This window comes from Oryctolagus cuniculus, chromosome 13 (assembly GCF_964237555.1).
Source record: "Oryctolagus cuniculus chromosome 13, mOryCun1.1, whole genome shotgun sequence".
Taxonomy (NCBI): domain Eukaryota; kingdom Metazoa; phylum Chordata; class Mammalia; order Lagomorpha; family Leporidae; genus Oryctolagus; species Oryctolagus cuniculus.
The window spans coordinates 54,616,159-54,633,976 of NC_091444.1; positions in this window are offsets into that span (position 1 = coordinate 54,616,159).

The window sequence follows — 17,818 nt, forward strand, 5'->3', positions numbered from 1 at the left end:
AGTTACACAGAGAGAGAAGGAAAGGCAAAGAGAAAGAAGTCTTCCACCTGCTGGTTCATTCCCCAACTGGCCACAATGGCCAGAGCTGTGCTGATCCAAGGCCAGGAGCCAGGAGCTTCTTCCGGGTCTCCCACGTGGGTGCAGGGGCCCAAGGACTTGAGCCATCTGCTGCTGCTTTCCCAGGCCATAGCAGAGGGCTGGATCAGAAGTGGAGCAGCTGGAACTCAAACCGGTGCCCAAATGGGATGCAGGCATTGCAGGCGGTGGCTTTACCCGCTGTGCCACAGCGCTGGCCCTCCAGGGTGATTTTTCAGTGAAGAAACCTGTTCACCAAGCTGTCAGCAGACTCTGCCAGATGGCTAAACAGTATCTGCTGTTCTATTCTGGTTTTCTTCTGGTTCTTGCTCTATCTTTGTTCTTTGTCTTGAACATGAACCTGGTTCCTCAGCTCTCCTCTTACACTGTAAGCGATCCAATATTCTATTTTTTTTTTTTTTTTACAGATAGAGTTAGACAGTGAGGGAGAGAGACAGAAAGGTCTTCCTTCATTTGGTTCATCCCCAAAATGGCCACCACAGCCAGAGCTATGCCGATCCGAAGCCAGGAGCCAGATGATTTTTCCTGGTCTCCCACACGGGTGCAGAGCCCAGGCACTTGAGCCATCATCCACTGCCTTCCCGGGCCACAGCAGAGAGCTGGACTGGAAGAGGAGCAACCGGGACTAGAACCCAGCACCCATATGAGATGCCGGCACCGCAGGTGGAGGATTAACCAAGTAAGCCACGGCGCTGGCCCTCAATATTCTAGTAAACCCTTTGTTAAATTAGCCAGAACTACATGCTACATAAAGATAAAAACAAGAAAATACAAAATTCTGTAAGATGTTTTTGTTTAGTTTTTTAAGATTTATTTATTGAAAGGCAGTTAGAGTGAGATCTTCCATCCAGTAGTTCATTCCCCAAATGACCATTATGGCCAGGGTGGGCCAAGCCAAAGCTAGGAAGATGGTACCCATTGTGGGAGACCTAGAGCTTCATCCCGGTCTTCCACATAGGTTGCAGGGGCCCAAACACTTGGGCTATCTTCCACTGCTTTTCCCAGGGCATTATCAAGGAGCTGGATTGAAAGTGGAGCAGCCAGGATATGAATGGTGCCCATGTGGGAAGCCAGCCCTGCAGGCAGCGGCTTTACCTGCTGTGCCACAAGGCTGACTCCTCAAAATTTTTGATGAAAGATTTGAAAAACAAAAAGTAACATTGTTTAGTGCAGAAACATTTTGGAACCCATGAATAGTTTTTCCATAATACACATTTTTCATAAACTTTTAAAAAGTATTGTTTTTAAATACTTTTTTATTTTATTTGAAAGGCACTGACAGAGAGGAAAAGACAGAAAGAGATCTTCCATCTACTGGCTCACTCCTCAAATGTTTGCAGTGGCTGGGGCAGGGCCAGGCCGAAGCAGGAGCCAGGAATTCCATCCAGGTTTCACACGTAGGCAGGGACTCATGTAGGTCATCTTCCAATGCCTTCCCAGGTACATGAGCAAGGAGCTGGATCGAAAGCAGAACAGCTGGACATGAACCAGATACTGGACATGAAGCTGATCCTGGGTGCCTGCATTGCAGGTGGCAGCTTAACCCGCTACACCACAGAGTTTACCCCATGTACTTTTTTTTTTTTTTTTTTTTTTTTTTGACAGGCAGAGTGGACAGTGAGAGAGAGACAAGGGTCTTCCTTTTGCCGTTGGTTCACACTCCAATGGCCGCCGCACTGCGGCCAGCGCACCGCGCTGATCCGAAGCCAGGAGCCAGGTGCTTCTCCTGGTCTCCCATGCGGGTGCAGGGCCCAACCACTTGGGCCATCCTCCACTGCACTCCCGGGCCACAGCAGAGAGCTGGCCTGGAAGAGGGGCAACCGGGACAGAATCCGGCGCCCCGACCGGGACTAGAACCCAGTGTGCCGGCGCCGCAAGGCGGAGGATTAGCCTAGTGAGCTGCGGCACCGGCCGTACTTTTTTTTTTTTTTTTTTTAAGATTTTATTTGGCTGGCCCTGCGGCTCACTAGGCTAATCCTCTGCCTTGCGGCGCCGGCACACTGGGTTCTAGTCCCAGTCGGGGCGCCGGATTCTGTCCCGGTTGCCCCTCTTCCAGGCCAGCTCTCTGCTGTGGCCAGGGAGTGCAGTGGAGGATGGCCCAAGTGGTTGGGCCCTGCACCCCATGGGAGACCAGGAGAAGCACCTGGCTCCTGCCATCGGATCAGCGCAGTGCGCCGGCCGCGGTGGCCATTGGAGGGTGAACCAACGGCAAAGGAAGACCTTTCTCTCTGTCTCTGTCTCTCACTGTCCACTTTGCCTGTCCAGAAATAAAAAAAAAAAAATAAAAAAAAAATAAAGATTTTATTTATTTGAAAGGCTGAGAGGGAGACAGAATCCTTCCATCCACAAGTTGGCTCACCAGATGGCTGCAGCAGCCGTCTTGGCTAGGCCATAGTGAAGAGCCAGGAACTCCATCCTAGTCTCCCATAGGGTGGCAGGGACCCAAGTACTTGAGCCATCTGCTGCTGCCTTCCCAGATGCATTAACAGGAACATGGATGGGAAGCAGAGCAACAAAAAGGCACTTGATATGTGATACCAACATTGCAATTGGCAGCTTAACCTTCTGTGCCACAATGCCAGCCTCTCTTGAACTTTTTGAAGACCATACACGTGGATTTCAAAAAATATTTGCACCAAAATAAGCATCTTTTTAATTCCCTTTTCTGTGAACTTTTTGTCTTTTTTTAAAAATTATTTGGGAGGCAGAGAGAGAGAACTCCCATCTACTGGTTCACTCCCTAAATGTCTACAATGTTAGGACTGGGCCCAATGCTGAAGCCAGAAGCCAGCAACTCAATCCAGTTCTTCCATGTGGGGAGCTGGAACCCAACCATTTGAACTGTCACTTCAGCTTCCCAGGGCCCACATTATTAGGAAGCTGGAATCAGGAGCTAGAGCCAGAAATTGAACCCAGTTACTCCCATATGGCACGCAGTTGTCCTACCCAGCATCTTAACTGCCATTCCAAACTTATGCACTTCCATAAACTTTTTGAAATACTCTTGTATTATCTGTTTCAATGTTAAGATTTTAAAAGTCATGAAACTAGAGAGCTGGCATTGTGGGGCTTAAGAGGTGTTAAGCCCCCTCTTGGGTCACCTGCTTCCCATATCAGGAGGGCCTAGGTCATGTCCTACCTACTCTGCACATCCAATCAATCCTCCTGCTAATGTGCCTAGGAGGCAGTGGATGATGGCCTAAGCACTGGGTTTCCACCAAACAGATGAGAGACCCGGATGGAGCTACAGTCTCCTGGTTTCAGCCTGGCCCAGTCCTGGCTTTTGCAAGCATTTAGGGGGTGACTCGGTAGGTAGAAGATCTCTTTTTTTCCTCTCTCTACCACTCTGCCTTTCAAATAAACTCAATATCTTTTGAGAAGTCAAAATAACAGTGTGATTGCTTGGCGTAGCCACTAAGATGCCAGAGTCCCACATCTCTGACCTATCGAAGTACCTGCATTCAATCCCCTCTTCCAACTTCTGGCTAATGTGAACCCTGGGAAGCAGTGATTCCCTCAAGTAATTGGGTTCCTGCCACCCATGTAGGAGCCCTGAACTGAGTTCCTGACTCCCAGATTCAGCCTAGTCCAGTCTCAGTTGTGGGAATTTGTGGAATGGGAACTAGCAGATGGAAGCTCTCCCATTGTGTCTGTCTGTCTCCCTCTCTGCCTATCTGGCTCTCAAATAAATAAAAGTTTTAATATTTTTTCATTTATGAAAGATGGTAAAAACACCAATAAATAAGAAATATCAGCAATAAACGCTTCCATAATTTTAACAGGGTGGCTACTTCCACTGGGCAATCTAGAAGACTTCTCTCTAAGGAACAGTATTTAAACTGAGCTCTGAATGGTTTAAAAAAATAATAATAATTGTACCATGATGTTGGTGAACAGCAATCAAAACAAGGGAAATACAAAGGCTATAATGTGGAAAGTAACTACCACATGGACGAGATGGCCTCAGGTCTTGTGAGAATTTGCAAAACAGTACAGACTTAAAGTTTTAATCTAAGTGTAATTGGGAGGTCAATGACAGTTTCAGAAGGGGAGTAACTGGATTTAAATTACATTTGGGAACAGGCATTGGGCAGCAGATTAAGCTGCTTTCTCCAAAGCAGGCATCTTGTATGAGTGCTGATTTGAGTCCTGACTGTTACATTTCTGATCCAGCTCCCTGCTAATGGCCTGGGAAGAGCAGTGGAAGATGGCCCAAGTGCTTGGACCCCTGCCATCCACGAAACAAAGATGGATCCAGGCTCTTGGCTACAACCTGGTCCAGCCCTGCCCCCACTTCCACCCACAAGACTGCAGCCATTCAGGGAGCAAACTAGCAAATGGAAGATCTCTCTCCCTCTCTCTAACTCTGCCTTTCAAATAAATTAATCTTTTTAGAAATTGCATTTGTAACGCATGCTGGCATCTGAGTAGAAAAAGGACTGTAAGTGGCTAGGAGAGGAAGTCCAGAGGCCACTTTGTAGTGTTAGAGTATCTCCTGAGAGACAGTGGTAGCTGAAATGGTGACAGCAAAGAACAGTATGAAATAGTTGAATAAGTGATTATTTGGAAAGCAGAATCTATAGGAATTAGTGGTAAACAGGATGTAGAGTTAATGGAAAGAGAAATCAAGATGATCTTTAGTTTTGTTTGTTTTTTCATTTTTTAGAAAAATACTCCCCATATACCTGCAATAACCAGGGTGGGACTAAGCCAAAATGAGGAGCCAGAAACTCAGGCCAGGTCACTGGATACAGGGTGACATGGACTCAGTACTTGAGCCGTCATCTGCTGCCTGCCAGCATGTGCATTAGCAGAAGACTGGGTCTGAAGCAGAGTAGCAGTCATTCCCATAGGGGATGCAAGTGACCCAAGCCAGGGCATAACCCGCTGTGCAACAACACCTGTCCTGATCTTTGATTTTGTAATCTATTTTTTAAAGAAGCTGAATAGATGATGGTACAATAGATTGGGTTCAGAAAGACAGGGAAGGAGTAGGTTTTCAGGAGAAATTTGAGATGCCTGTGAGATATCTCCTAGGAGATGTCAAGATGTACATTTGCATGCACAAGGCTAGAGATCACAGGCTAGATCAGCAAGGCCGGAAGTTGAGTTTGTGAAGCTACTGACCTGTAGATGGTATAAATAGCTGTGGATGAGGTTACCTGAGGTAATTGGGTAAAGAAAAGGGGGAAGGGGAGAGTGGCATTGTGGCACAGAGGGTTAAGCCACTTCTAGTCACGATGCAGGCATCCCATATGAGCACCGGTTCCAGTCTCAGCTGCCCCTCACCTGCCACCCATGTGAGAGATCTGGATGGAGTTCCAGTCTCCTGGCTTAAGACTGGCCCAGCCCTGGCCCTTGTAGCCATTTTGGAAGTGAACCAGTGAATGGAAGATATCTCTCTCTCTGCCTCTCTCTCTGTAACTCTGTCTTTCAAATAGGTAAGTCTTTCCTGGCTGCTCCTCTTCCAGACCAGCTCTCTGCTGTGGCCTGGGAGGGCAGTGGAGGATGGCCCAGGTCCTTGGGCCCTGCGCCCTTATGGGAGACCAGAAGAAAGCACCTGGCTCCTGGCTTCGGATCGGCACAGCGCCAGCCATGGCGGCCATTTGGGGAGTGAACCAACAGAAGGAAGACCTTTCTCTGTCTTTCCCTGTCACTGTCTATAACTCTACCTGTCAAATAAAAAAAAAAAGAAAAGAAAGAAATAGGTAAGTCTTCAAAAAAAAAAAAAGATACAAAAGGGGACTCAGCACTAATTCTGGCATGCCACTTCTAGGAATATGTTTTCTCTCTCTCTGTTTTTTGTTTTTTTTTTTTTTTTTTTTTTTTTAAGGAGAAGGAACACTTTTAAACACTTTTTAAAAGATTTTCATTTGGCCAGCTGCGGCTCACTAGGCTAATCCTCTGCCTGCGGCGCTGGCACCCCAGGTTCTAGTCCCGGTTGGGGCACCGGGTTCTGTCCCAGCTGCTCCTCTTCCAGTCCAGCTCTCTGCTGTGGTCCGGGAGTGCAGTGGAGGATGGCCCAAGTGCTTGGGCCCTGCACCCACATGGGAGACCAAGAGGAAGCACCTGGCTCCCGGCTTTGGATCAACGCAACGCGCCAGCCGTAGCAGCCATTTGGGGGATGAACCAACGGAAGGAAGACCTTTCTCTCTGTCTCTCTCACTGTCTAACTCTGCCTGTCAAAAAAAAAGATTTTTCATTTACTTGCTTTCATCTTCTTGAAAGGCAGAGAGGGGAGCCATCCCTGTGGTGCAGCGAGTTAAAGCCTGCAGCACTGGCATCCCACATGGATGCCAATTCAAGTCCCAGCTACTCCACTTCTGATCCAGATCCCTTCTGTTGCACCTGGGGAAGCAGTGGAAGATGGCCCAAGTGCTTGGGCCACTGGGAGACCAGAAGAAGCTCCTGCCTCCTGGCTTTGGCCTGGCCTAGCCCCAGTCATTACAGCCATTTGAGGAGTGAACCAGTGGATGGAAGACCTCTCTCTCTCTACCTCTCTCTGTAACTCTACTTTTCAAGTAAATAAAATAAATCTTTAAAATAGAAAAGAAAGGCAGAGAGACCGAGATCTTCCATGTGCTGGTTTCATTTCCCAAATACCTGCAACAGCCCAGAGCTGGGTCAGGCTGAGCCGGGAGCTCTGAACCCTATCTGGGTTTCCCACATGGGTGGCAGAGGGCCAAGCACTTTAGTCGTCATCCATTGCCTCCCAGGATGCATTGGCAGAGAGCTGGATCAGAAGCAGAAGAACCAGGACTTGAATCAACACTCCAGAATGTGTCCCAAGAGGCAGCTTAACCCACTGCACCACACAGTCCACCTCCTTTTTTAAACAAATAGCTTTGGATTTACATGCCATATAATTCACCCTTTTGAAATATACAATTTAGTGAGTTTTAGTATGTTCTCTAATATTTATATTATAGGCTGATGCAATCATCATTACCATATAATTTTAAAATATTTTTGGTTCCCCCGAAGGAAATCTTCAATCCTGTTAGTAGTAACTCTCCATTGAGGTACCTTCTGCCTCTAAGGATGTGCTATACTGGACTTTTCATATAAATAGAATCATACAATATTAATCTTGTGTGACTGCCTCCTTTCACTTGGTGAGTGTTTACCGTGTTCTCCATACCTTGTCAATACTTCATTCCTTTTTGTGCCTGAATAATGGCCCATATATGGATGAGATACATTATGTTCTTTCATCAACTGATGGATATTTGGGGTATTGCCATTTTCTGGCTGTCAAGAGTAATGCTGCTGTGAATGTTTTTGCATGGATGCATTTTTTAATTTCTCTTCAGTACATACAAGTGTTTAGTATAATTGTTGTCATATTATGTTTTGCATTTTCAGAAGGGATTTTCTTTACAGATTTATTTCATTTATTTGAAAGGCAGGGTCAGAGAAAAATCTTCCATCCACTGGTTCACTCCCTAAACAGCCACAGAGGCTGGGGCTAGGCTGGACCAAAGCCAGGAGCCATGAGCTTCATCCACATCTCCCACATGGGAACAGAGGCCCAAGGACTTGGGCCGTCTTCTGCTGCCCTTCCAGGCGTACCGGCAGGGAGCTGGATCGGAAGTGGAGCAGCTGGGACTAGAACCAGTGCCCAAGTAGGATGCCTGTATTACAGGCTACTTAACCCATTATTCTACAACACTGACCCTGTGGTATAGTGGGCTAAGCCTCTGCCTGTGATATTGGAACCCCATTTGAGTGCTGGATCATGTCCCAGATGCTCCTCTTCCAATCCAGCTTTGTGCTGTGGCCTAGGAAAGCAGTAGAAAATGGCCCAAGTGGTCAGGCCACTGCACCTGCATGGGAAACCCAGAAGAAGCGCCTGGCTGCTGGCTTCAGATTGGCACAGCTCCAACCACTGGCCATCTGAGGAGTGAACCAGTAGATAGAAGACCTTTCTCTGTCTTTCCCTCTCTCTGTCTGTACCTCTCAAATATATAAAATTTTTTTAATGTATATAAGTTATATATGTTATAGCATTGTTTATAATAGGAAAGGAAGTAACAAATGTCTGTTAGTATGGATTAATTAAATTGTAATTCAATGATTTAATTCAGGATAACTCTATAAAGATTCACAGGATATATGTAGTAGCACAGAATAGGAATGAATGAATATATATGGTGGCAATATGCTTTTTATGGGGATAACTGTGTTCTTCTCCTTCCATATTTTCATTATTAGTTCCAGAAAAATATCTAGACCATTTTGCATTTTCTTGCCTTGGAGAACTTTCATGATTAGAGTGTTTCAAGTTCCTGCAAGATACTTGGATTTCTGGCTTTATTTTTCTAAAGCTTGAGCCTGTTGAAGAGATCAAACCAGAAGTCCTGGAAGGGGCACTGAGAATTTTAAGGCCAAAGAGAGAGAAGAAATTGCTGGGAAGGAAGTCGTAGCCCGCAGTTCTCAGGAATATTGATAGTACCCTTAAGGGATGAGCAAGACAAAGCACAATGGCTAAAGCCTAGCGCCCAAGACAGTATCAGGGAAGAAGAGTTGGAACCTGCCTTAAAGGATTGCTGTCAGTTTCAACTATAAAACCTGCCAGTGGCACCTGATGCCCTCAAGCACCTCTTACATCAGCTAGAAAGTAGCATTATTAGGAGAGAGAGGGAGGCCCCAACCCTGGCTGAGATGAAGCTTTCTGCTGGCCCTGCCAGATGGCAGTGGAGGAAGAAAACTATTCATCCTCGCCAAGGTGCTGCACTGAGCTCATGTGTTTATCTTCCTCTTGAGAATACTAAAAGCAAAGTGAAAGAATAAAAAGGTCAAAATGTCACTGGGAATGAGAAACTTTTAGTGGATGAGAAATTTCAGAAACTTTCTGGAATACAGAATACACAAAGGTTACCAGTTGGTGTTGAAATCATTGGGGATAAGGCCATAGCTGAGAATGTGCAGAGAAGGAAGTGTGCAAAGAAAGCATACTAAAAGCCCAGCAGAACCATGGTAGTAGGCATAACGATGTTGACCCTCCTCCACCTCCCAGAGAGGTGTCCTAATCCCCGGAATTTATGAATGTGTTAGGTTATATGGCAAAGGGAAATTACAACCGCAGATGGAGTTAATGTTTCTAATCAAATGATCTTAAAGTAGGGAGAGTGTCCTTCAGAGTGGAAGAAGGAGGCAGAAGAGAGAGGTTTTCTGTGCTTCAGTCACAGGCTACAATCTGGGTGTCAGTTAGGGCTATGTTCTCCTCAGAGGCTCTGCTTGGAAAAGATCCAACTTCAGGCTCTCTGAGTTTATTAGAAGAATTCATTTGCCTTAGCTGTAGGATTCATTGCAGCTCCCTTCTTCAAAGCCAGCAAGTAAAGGCAGGTGCTTGGTGCAGCAGTCAAAACGGCACTTGAAACACTCCCATCCCATACTAGAATACCTGGGTTTGTATCCAGGATCCATTTTTGATTCCAACTTGTTGCTAATGCACACTCTAGGAAGCAGCAGGTGATGGCTCAAGTACTTGGATCCTGGCCACGCTTGTTTGTAGGAGACCCAGATTGTGTCCCAGGCTCTTAGCTATGGCCTGGCCCTGCCCCTATTGTTGTAGGCATATGGAGACTGAACAAGCTGATGGAAGATGCCTTTCTGTCTTTGTCTTCTTCTCTTGTCTTTCTGCCTTTCAAATAAAACCAAAGAAGAAGAAAAAAAGCCAGCAAAAAGGGGTAAGGGGCAGGAGAATGGGGTAGGGGCAGGTTCTAGTGCTAGTCTGTGAGCAAGATAGCCTTGCAAAATGCAGGCACAAGAGTGACATCTCAGGCCAGTGCCGTGGCTCAATAGGCTAATCCTCCGCCTTGCGGCACCGGCACACCAGGTTCTAGTCCCGGTCGGGGCGCCGGATTCTGTCCCGGTTGTCCCTCTTCCAGTCCTGCTCTCTGCTGTGGCCCGGGAGTGCAGTGGAAGATGGCCCAAGTGCTTGGGCCCTGCACCCGCATGGGAGACCAGGAGAAGCACCTGGCTCCTGCCTTCGGATTAGCGCAGTGCGCCAGCTGCAGCACCGGCCGCAGCGGCCATTGGAGGGTGAACCAACGGAAAAAGGAAGACCTTTCTCTCTGTCTCTCTCTCTTACTGTCCACTCTGCCTGTCAAAAATTTAAAAAAAAAAAAAAAAAAAAGAATGACATCTCAGTGTTGTAGTCATAGTCTGATGGCTAGGAGGATGTCACAGACCTGGGCAGCACTCAAGGGACAGGGATCATACAAGGCTGAATGCCAGGAGGCAGGGATCATAGTGCCATCTTGACATGTGTCTGCACCAAGTGTGTATTTTTTCTTTATTCAGCTTTTACAGTCATCATAACTATTTTCTTTTTTTTTTTTTTTTTTTATTTTTATTTTTTTGACAGGCAGAGTGGACAGTGAGAGAGAGAGACAGAGAGAAAGGTCTTCCTTTTGCCGTTGGTTCACTCTCCAATGGCCGCCACAGCCGGCGCGCTGCGGCCGGCGCACCGCGCTGATCCGATGGCAGGAGCCAGGAGCCAGGTGCTTTTCCTGGTCTCCCATGGGGTACAGGGCCCAAGCACCTGGGCCATCCTCCACTGTACTCCCTGGCCACAGCAGAGGGCTGGCCTGGAAGAGGGGCAACCGGGACAGAATCCGGCGCCCCGACCGGGACTAGAACCCGGGGTGCCGGCGCCGCTAGGCGGAGGATTAGCCTAGTGAGCCGCGGCGCCGGCCCATAACTATTTTCATATTCAAATACATCATTGAATGTATAATAGCTTATTCGCTTATATTGTGGAAGAGTATTCCATTGTATGAATTTACCACTATTTATCCATTCGTATGTTGATAGCCATTTGAGTTGTTGTTTCCTGTAATAAAATTGCTATGAACATTTGTGTATCAGTCTTTCTCTGGATATATATTTTCTTTTCTCTTAGGTAATGTCTGGGTATGGTATGGTTGGATCATGGTAGGTGTATGTTTAACTTTTTCAACGTGGTTGAATTATGTTACAGTCCCAAGAACATGGAGAGTTGTACCAATACGAGAGTTCAGTTTGTTCACATCTTTGCCAACATTTAGTAAGGTCAATCTGTTTCATTTTAGTTCTAATAGCTGTGTAGTGTTATCTTGCAATTTAAAAAAAATTTACTTATTTATATATTTGAGAGGCAGAGAGACACAGAAAGTTCCTATCTGCTAGTTCACTCCTCAGATGCCCAAAACAATGGTTTGGGCTGAGGCCAAAGTTGGAACCCAATAACTTGAAGCCATCACTACTGCCTCCCAAGGTGCACATTAGCAGGAAGGTAGAATCGAAAGTAGAAATTGACTTGAACTCAGGCACCCTGATACAGGATGTGGTCTTAACCACTGCACCAGTTGCCTGCCTTGCCATTTTAATTTGCGTTTCCCCAGTGCAGCTGATACTGATCAGTTTTCCACGTGATTATTTGCCATTATTCTGTGTTCTTATTACACTAGATCTTAGCCAAAGGCCATGAAGCAACTTTCTGTGTTCTTTAGTGAAGTTTGGATTCTGATTTTTGCCCATTTTACTGTTGGTTGGCTCTTTTTCTTACTGTTACATTTGTAAAACATTCTGAATATACTCATGGACGGTTATTTTTTGAGTTATATCCCAACACTGACACTATCTATTTTATTGTTCTAACATTTCCATTCTGGCCACTGGAAACTCTTGTAGGTTAACTCCTATGTCCTTTTGAATGACCCCTTCATTATTCTTTCCTTCCCCTCCTATTGTGAACACTTTTGTCTTCAATTTCTTGTATTACAAGATCATCCACGCTGATTTCCTCATCTTGTATATTCCCTACCCTTGTCCTGGAATCAGCCATTTCTCCATGGTGCTCTGGTTGCTAGGTGTGCTCCCTGCTAACGGGTTTCCTGAACCATTTAGCACATCCTTCAACTCTCTATCACCATCTAGAAATGTGGTTTCACTAGAGTAGGCCTTTACTTTTTCCATGCTTCTAGGTACCATTCTAGTAGGAAGTTTATACATGTCCTGATCAACCCTATAATCAAAGTCCCTTGAATAACCACCTTCAGAATCCTATCCCATGTATACTCTCCAGGCTCCTACCAGTACATGCAAGCTGGGGGGTTGTGGTGGGGGGTGCTGTGCTTACTCAGAAAGGCTAAGGCAGTTCCGCAGGATCAGAGTGTTCAGGAGAATCTGGAGATGCAGCATTTTCATAACATTAACCCAAAGGTTCCCATTCAGTAATTCAGGTCCCAGCCTTTCCCATTCAGGGGATTGGATTTGGCCTAGAAGACCTTCCTTAATTTTTTTTTTTTTTTTTTGACAGGCAGAGTGGACAGTGAGAGAGAGAGAGAGAGAGACAGAGAGAAAGGTCTTCCTTTGCCGTTGGTTCACCCTCCAATGGCCGCCACGGCCGGCGCACTGCGGCCGGCGCACCGCGCTGATCCGATGGCAGGAGCCAGGAGCCAGGTGCTTTTCCTGGTCTCCCATGGGGTGCAGGGCCCAAGCACCTGGGCCATCCTCCACTGCACTCCCGGGCCACAGCAGAGAGCTGGCCTGGAAGAGGGGCAACCGGGACAGAATCCGGCGCCCCAACCGGGACTAGAACCCGGTGTGCCGGCGCCGCTAGGCGGAGGATTAGCCTAGTGAGCCGCGGCGCCGGCCTAGACCTTCCTTAATTTGAAGTTTATTAGGGCTCAGCTACTCTGGAAATGAAGTCCTGAGCCATGTCCCAAGATTTCCCTGTCTTTGCTGCAGTAGATGAGACCTCATTTTCACACTTATCATTTTCAGTTTTTTAATGTAATTTCCAGAAGTTCTACCTAACTTAACAATAGTCATTTAATTCCATTGCTACTTTTACTACATTCCATTGTTACTCTCCCTCCCCCAGTGAAAGGGTTGATATATAGCACCAGCTAATGCATTTAATACATTCCCTTCTGAAGGTCTACTGTTCAAGTCCACTATTTATAAAAGTTTTAACAGTTGGACCTGTGCCAAGACTAACACTACATCTGTCACCAGTAAATGGGGTCCTTATTGACAACTGGACACCAGTGGCCCAGCTCCAAAGCCCCATGGTAGTTTCTACTTTCTCAAGCCATACCTGCTAATACTGTCACAGGTAGGGTTTCCAGGTAAACAGAATTTTAAATGGAGTTTACCATATGGATATTTGTTAAGGAGTTCCCTGTGAACCAAAAGATAAAAAAATTGGGTTGGGGGGCCAAGCGCCGTGGCTCACTTTGGTTAATCCTCCACCTACAGCGCCGACATCTCATATGGGTGCCGGGTTCTAGTCCCGGTTGCTCCTCTTCCAGTCCAGCTCTCTGCTGTGGCCCGGGAAGGCAGTGGAGGATGGCCCAGGTGCTTGGGCCCCTGCACCCACATGGGAGACCAGGAGGAGGCACTTGGCTCCTGGCTTCAGATCAACGTAGCTCTGGCCGTAGCAGCCATTTGGGGGATGAACCAATGGAAGGGAGACCTTTCTCTCTGTCTTTCTCTCACTGTCTAACTCTATCTGTCAAATAAATAATAATAATAATAATAAATTGTGTTGGGCCAAGGAAGGAATCAAGTTGTGATATGTGTCTAATGACAGCCTCAGCTGATCCCACAGAAAGCACTGGAGCTAGAATGGCCTTTCAGAGTTGTCTTGAGGTCAACAGCAATGGCCAGGCCATAACCAGTCCCTGGATGTGAGCTGCTCAGGAAAGGGTATGAGCTTGAGCAAGGCAGTGTTACACGGTCCCTGCCTATCACTCCTAATCATGCTCTGTAAGGCTCATCTTTTGAGAAGAGAGGCTTTCTTAATGCTTGTCAGCAAGGAGACAGGAAAATATAATTCAATTCTGCCTCCCCAGTTAGGTGGTAGAGGAAAGCTTTATGAATTTGCTAGGAGAAAATCAATGTGGGAAAATGCCCAACAAGGCACACTGTGATGGGCAAGACATAGTATCAGGCCAACATGGTAAAGTGCAATTTAACTCCTGATTTCCATTTTTTAATGAAAAAGGCTTCTGAAAGGAGCCTGATATACTCTGGTTCTGATGTTTTCTTTGGTTCTACCTATTGAGAGTTTTCCTCCATTCATACATGCCTTGGTTGTGTAACCTATATAGTTCTCTGCTGTAGGTTTCTTCTGCACATGCCCAGCCATGTCCTAAAAGTGGGGACATATAAAAATATGCTCAGGCCCATTGTTGAAGCATAAGAAAGGGAAAAGAATGGGAAACTATAACAGGGTATTATGTTTGGAGCATCAAAGAGAAATCCAGTAAATGAGAAGTACAGTGTCAACAGCTCTTTGCAGGTAAAATAATCCCTCAAGTCACTGACAACTTAATGTTGTACTGACAGTACCACCTGTATTGAGATTCTCCAGAGAAACAGAACAATAGGGTATATATAAATATATCAGTATAAGAAGAGATTTATCATGGCAATTGGCTCATGTGATTATGGTGGCCTACATACTGTCTACTGGCTGGAAAACCAAGAAAACCAGTGTATAATTCAGTCTGAGTCCAAGGTCCCAGAACCAGGAGCTCCAGATTTTGAGAGCACGAGAACATGAATATTCCAACTAAAGAAGAGGGAGAATCTACCCTTCCTTCACCTTTTTGTTCTCTTTGTGCCCTCAACAGATTGGATGATGCCATTCCACATTGGTGAGGGCAGCCTTCTTCACTTAGATAACTAATTTAAATGCCAGTGTCTTCCAGAAACACCTGCCCAAACACACCTAGAGATAACAGGGTTTTAAGTTTCTTCCCTTTTTTTTTTTTTTTTGAGAGACAGATACACTCCCATCTGGTGGTTCACTTCCCAAATGCACATGGCAGCCCCCAGCTGGGACTGAATCCAGGGATCCAGAACTCAATTCAGATTTCCTACATGGATGACAGAAACCCAGTCACTGGAGCCATCACTGCTGCCTCTCAAGGTCTGCATTATCATGAAGCTGGAGTCAGAAACAGAGTTGGTTATCAAACCCAGACACTCCAATGTCAAATGTGGATGCCCTAACCAGTGTCCACACTGGTAAGTCAAACACCTGCCCTTAAAAAAAAAAAAAGTCACAGACACAAAGACAGAAAGAAACACCTATCTATCTACTGGTTCAATCCCTAAATGCCTGCAATGACCAGGGCTAGACCAGGGCCAAAGCTGGGAAATGGTAAAGCAATCCAAGTCTTCCACCTGGAACCAATCACCAAACTATCACCCAGGGTCTGCAGTGGCAACAGGATGATGTTAGGAGCCAGGCTCAAGAGCTGAATCCATGTACTTTTGAGAGGGGACATGGACATCTTAACCATTAGGATAAATACCTACTCCCTGTAATTAATATTTTACCAGGTTTGTGGGCATCCCTTAACCCAGTCATGCTGACACATAAAATTAGCCTTCCCCGTACCAGAATCTCTGACCACAAGTGTTTTTTGAAGGAGATCTTGGAGGCATATCACAGTGTGCACCACAGTTGAGTATTGCAATGGTGGAGGTAAGAGTCTATCAAAGGTAGTATAATAGGGATAAGGATGATGGCACAAATTTGGGGGGGAGGGGGATAAGGCCCACCAAGTGTTGGTGATTGTTTAGATTAGAAATGGATAATGATAGATCATGAACGGCTGAGGGGTGATAGTGTAATCAATTTACATAGAGAATTCGAGAAGAGAATAAATTTTTGTGCAGATTATTAATTCAATTTCAGATAACTTGAATTTGATAAGATGTAGATGTGACCAGCATATAATTGGCAGCTGTTAAAAGACTATTTCCTGGATATCTATAGAACTTTTCATCTTACAGTTGCAGAATACACATTCTTCTCACCAGTTCATGGAACTTTGTCTAAGCTAGGCCACATGCTAGGCCATAAAACAAGTCTAAGCAATTTTAAAAAAAAAATCAAAATCATACCATGCATCTTCTCTGTCCATAATGGAATGAAGCTGGAAATCAACAACTCGGGAATCTCTAGAACATATACAAACACATGGAGACTGAACAATATGCTCCTGAATGAAAAGTGGACCATTCAAGAAATTAAAAGAGAAATCATGGGGCCAGCACCATGGTGCAGTAGGTTAATCCTCCGTCTACGGCGCCGGCATCCCATATGGGTGCTGGTTCTGGTCCCGGTTGCTCCTCTTTCAGTCCAGCTCTCTGCTATAGCCTGGGAAAGCAGTAGAAGATGGCCCAAGTCCTTGGGCCCCTGCCCGCACATGGGAGACCTGGAAGAAGCTCCTGGCTCCTGGCTCCTGGCTCCTGGCTCCTGGCTTCAGATCGGCGCAGCTCTGGCCATTGCAGCCATTTGGGGAGTGAACAGTGGAAGGAAAACCTTTCTCACTGTCTTTCTGTCTCACTGTCTGTAACTATACCTGTCAAATAAATAAATAAAATATTTAAAAAAAAAAAGAAATTAAAGGAGAAATAAAAAAATTTCTGGAAATGAATTAAGATGACAATACAACATATCAAAACTCATGGGACACAGCAAAAGCAATGTTAAGAGGAAAGGTTATAGCAATAGGTGCTTACATCAAAAAATTGGAACGGCACCAAATAAATGAGCTATCAGTGCATCCCAAGGACCTAGGAAAAGAACAGCAAACCAAAGCTAAAACCAGTTGGAGAAAAGAAATAATTAAAAATCAGAAAAGAAATAAACAAAACTGAGACCAAAAAACAATACAAAAGATCGGTGGTACAAAGGGCTGTTTTTTTTTGAAAAAATAAGCAAAATTGACACATTATTGACAGAACTAACCAAAACGAGACTAGAAAAGTTTGGTAAAGTGGAAGGATATAAAATCAACACACAAAAATCAATAGCCTTTGTATACACAGACAATGCCATGGCTGAGAAAGAACTTCTAAGATCAATCCCATTACAATAGCTACAAAAAAAACTAAACACCTTGGAATAAATTTAATCAAGGATGTCAAAGATCTCCATGATGAGAATTATAAAACATTAAAGAAAGAAATAGAAGAAGACACAAAAAAATGGAAAAATTTTCCATGTTCATGGATTGGAAGAATCAGTATCATCAAAATGTCCATACGACCAAAAGCAATTTACAGGTTCAATGCAATACCCATCAAAGTACCAAGGACATTATTTTCAGATATAGAAAAAATGATGCTGAAATTCATATGGAAACACAGGAGACCCCAAATAGTTAAAGCAATTTTATACAACAAAAACAAAGCTAGACGCATCACAATACTAGATTTTAAGACATATCACAGGGCACTTATAATTAAAACAGCCTGGTACTGGTACAGAAATCAATGGATAGACCAAAGGAACAGAACAGAAATGCCAGAAATCAACCCACATATCTACAACCAGCTTGTCTTCCTTTTTTTTTTTTTTTTAAAGATTTATTTATTTTATTTGAAAGGCCTCTGCCTCTCTGTAACTCTACCTTTGAAATTAACTAATAAATCTTTTAAAAAAGAAATTATGGGATATGTACACTGTGGAATACTACACAGAGACTGAAAAAAAAAAAACCGAAATCCTGTGATTTGCAACAAAATGGATGAAACTGGAAAACATCATACTTAGTGAAATAAGCCAGTCACATAAAGTCAAATACCATATGTTCTCCCTGATCTTTGCTAACTAATAGAACACCTAAAAGGTAATCTACAGAAGTGAAATTGACTCTTTGAGATGCAATGATTTTGAATAGCCCTTGTCTCAACTGTGGAGGAACAG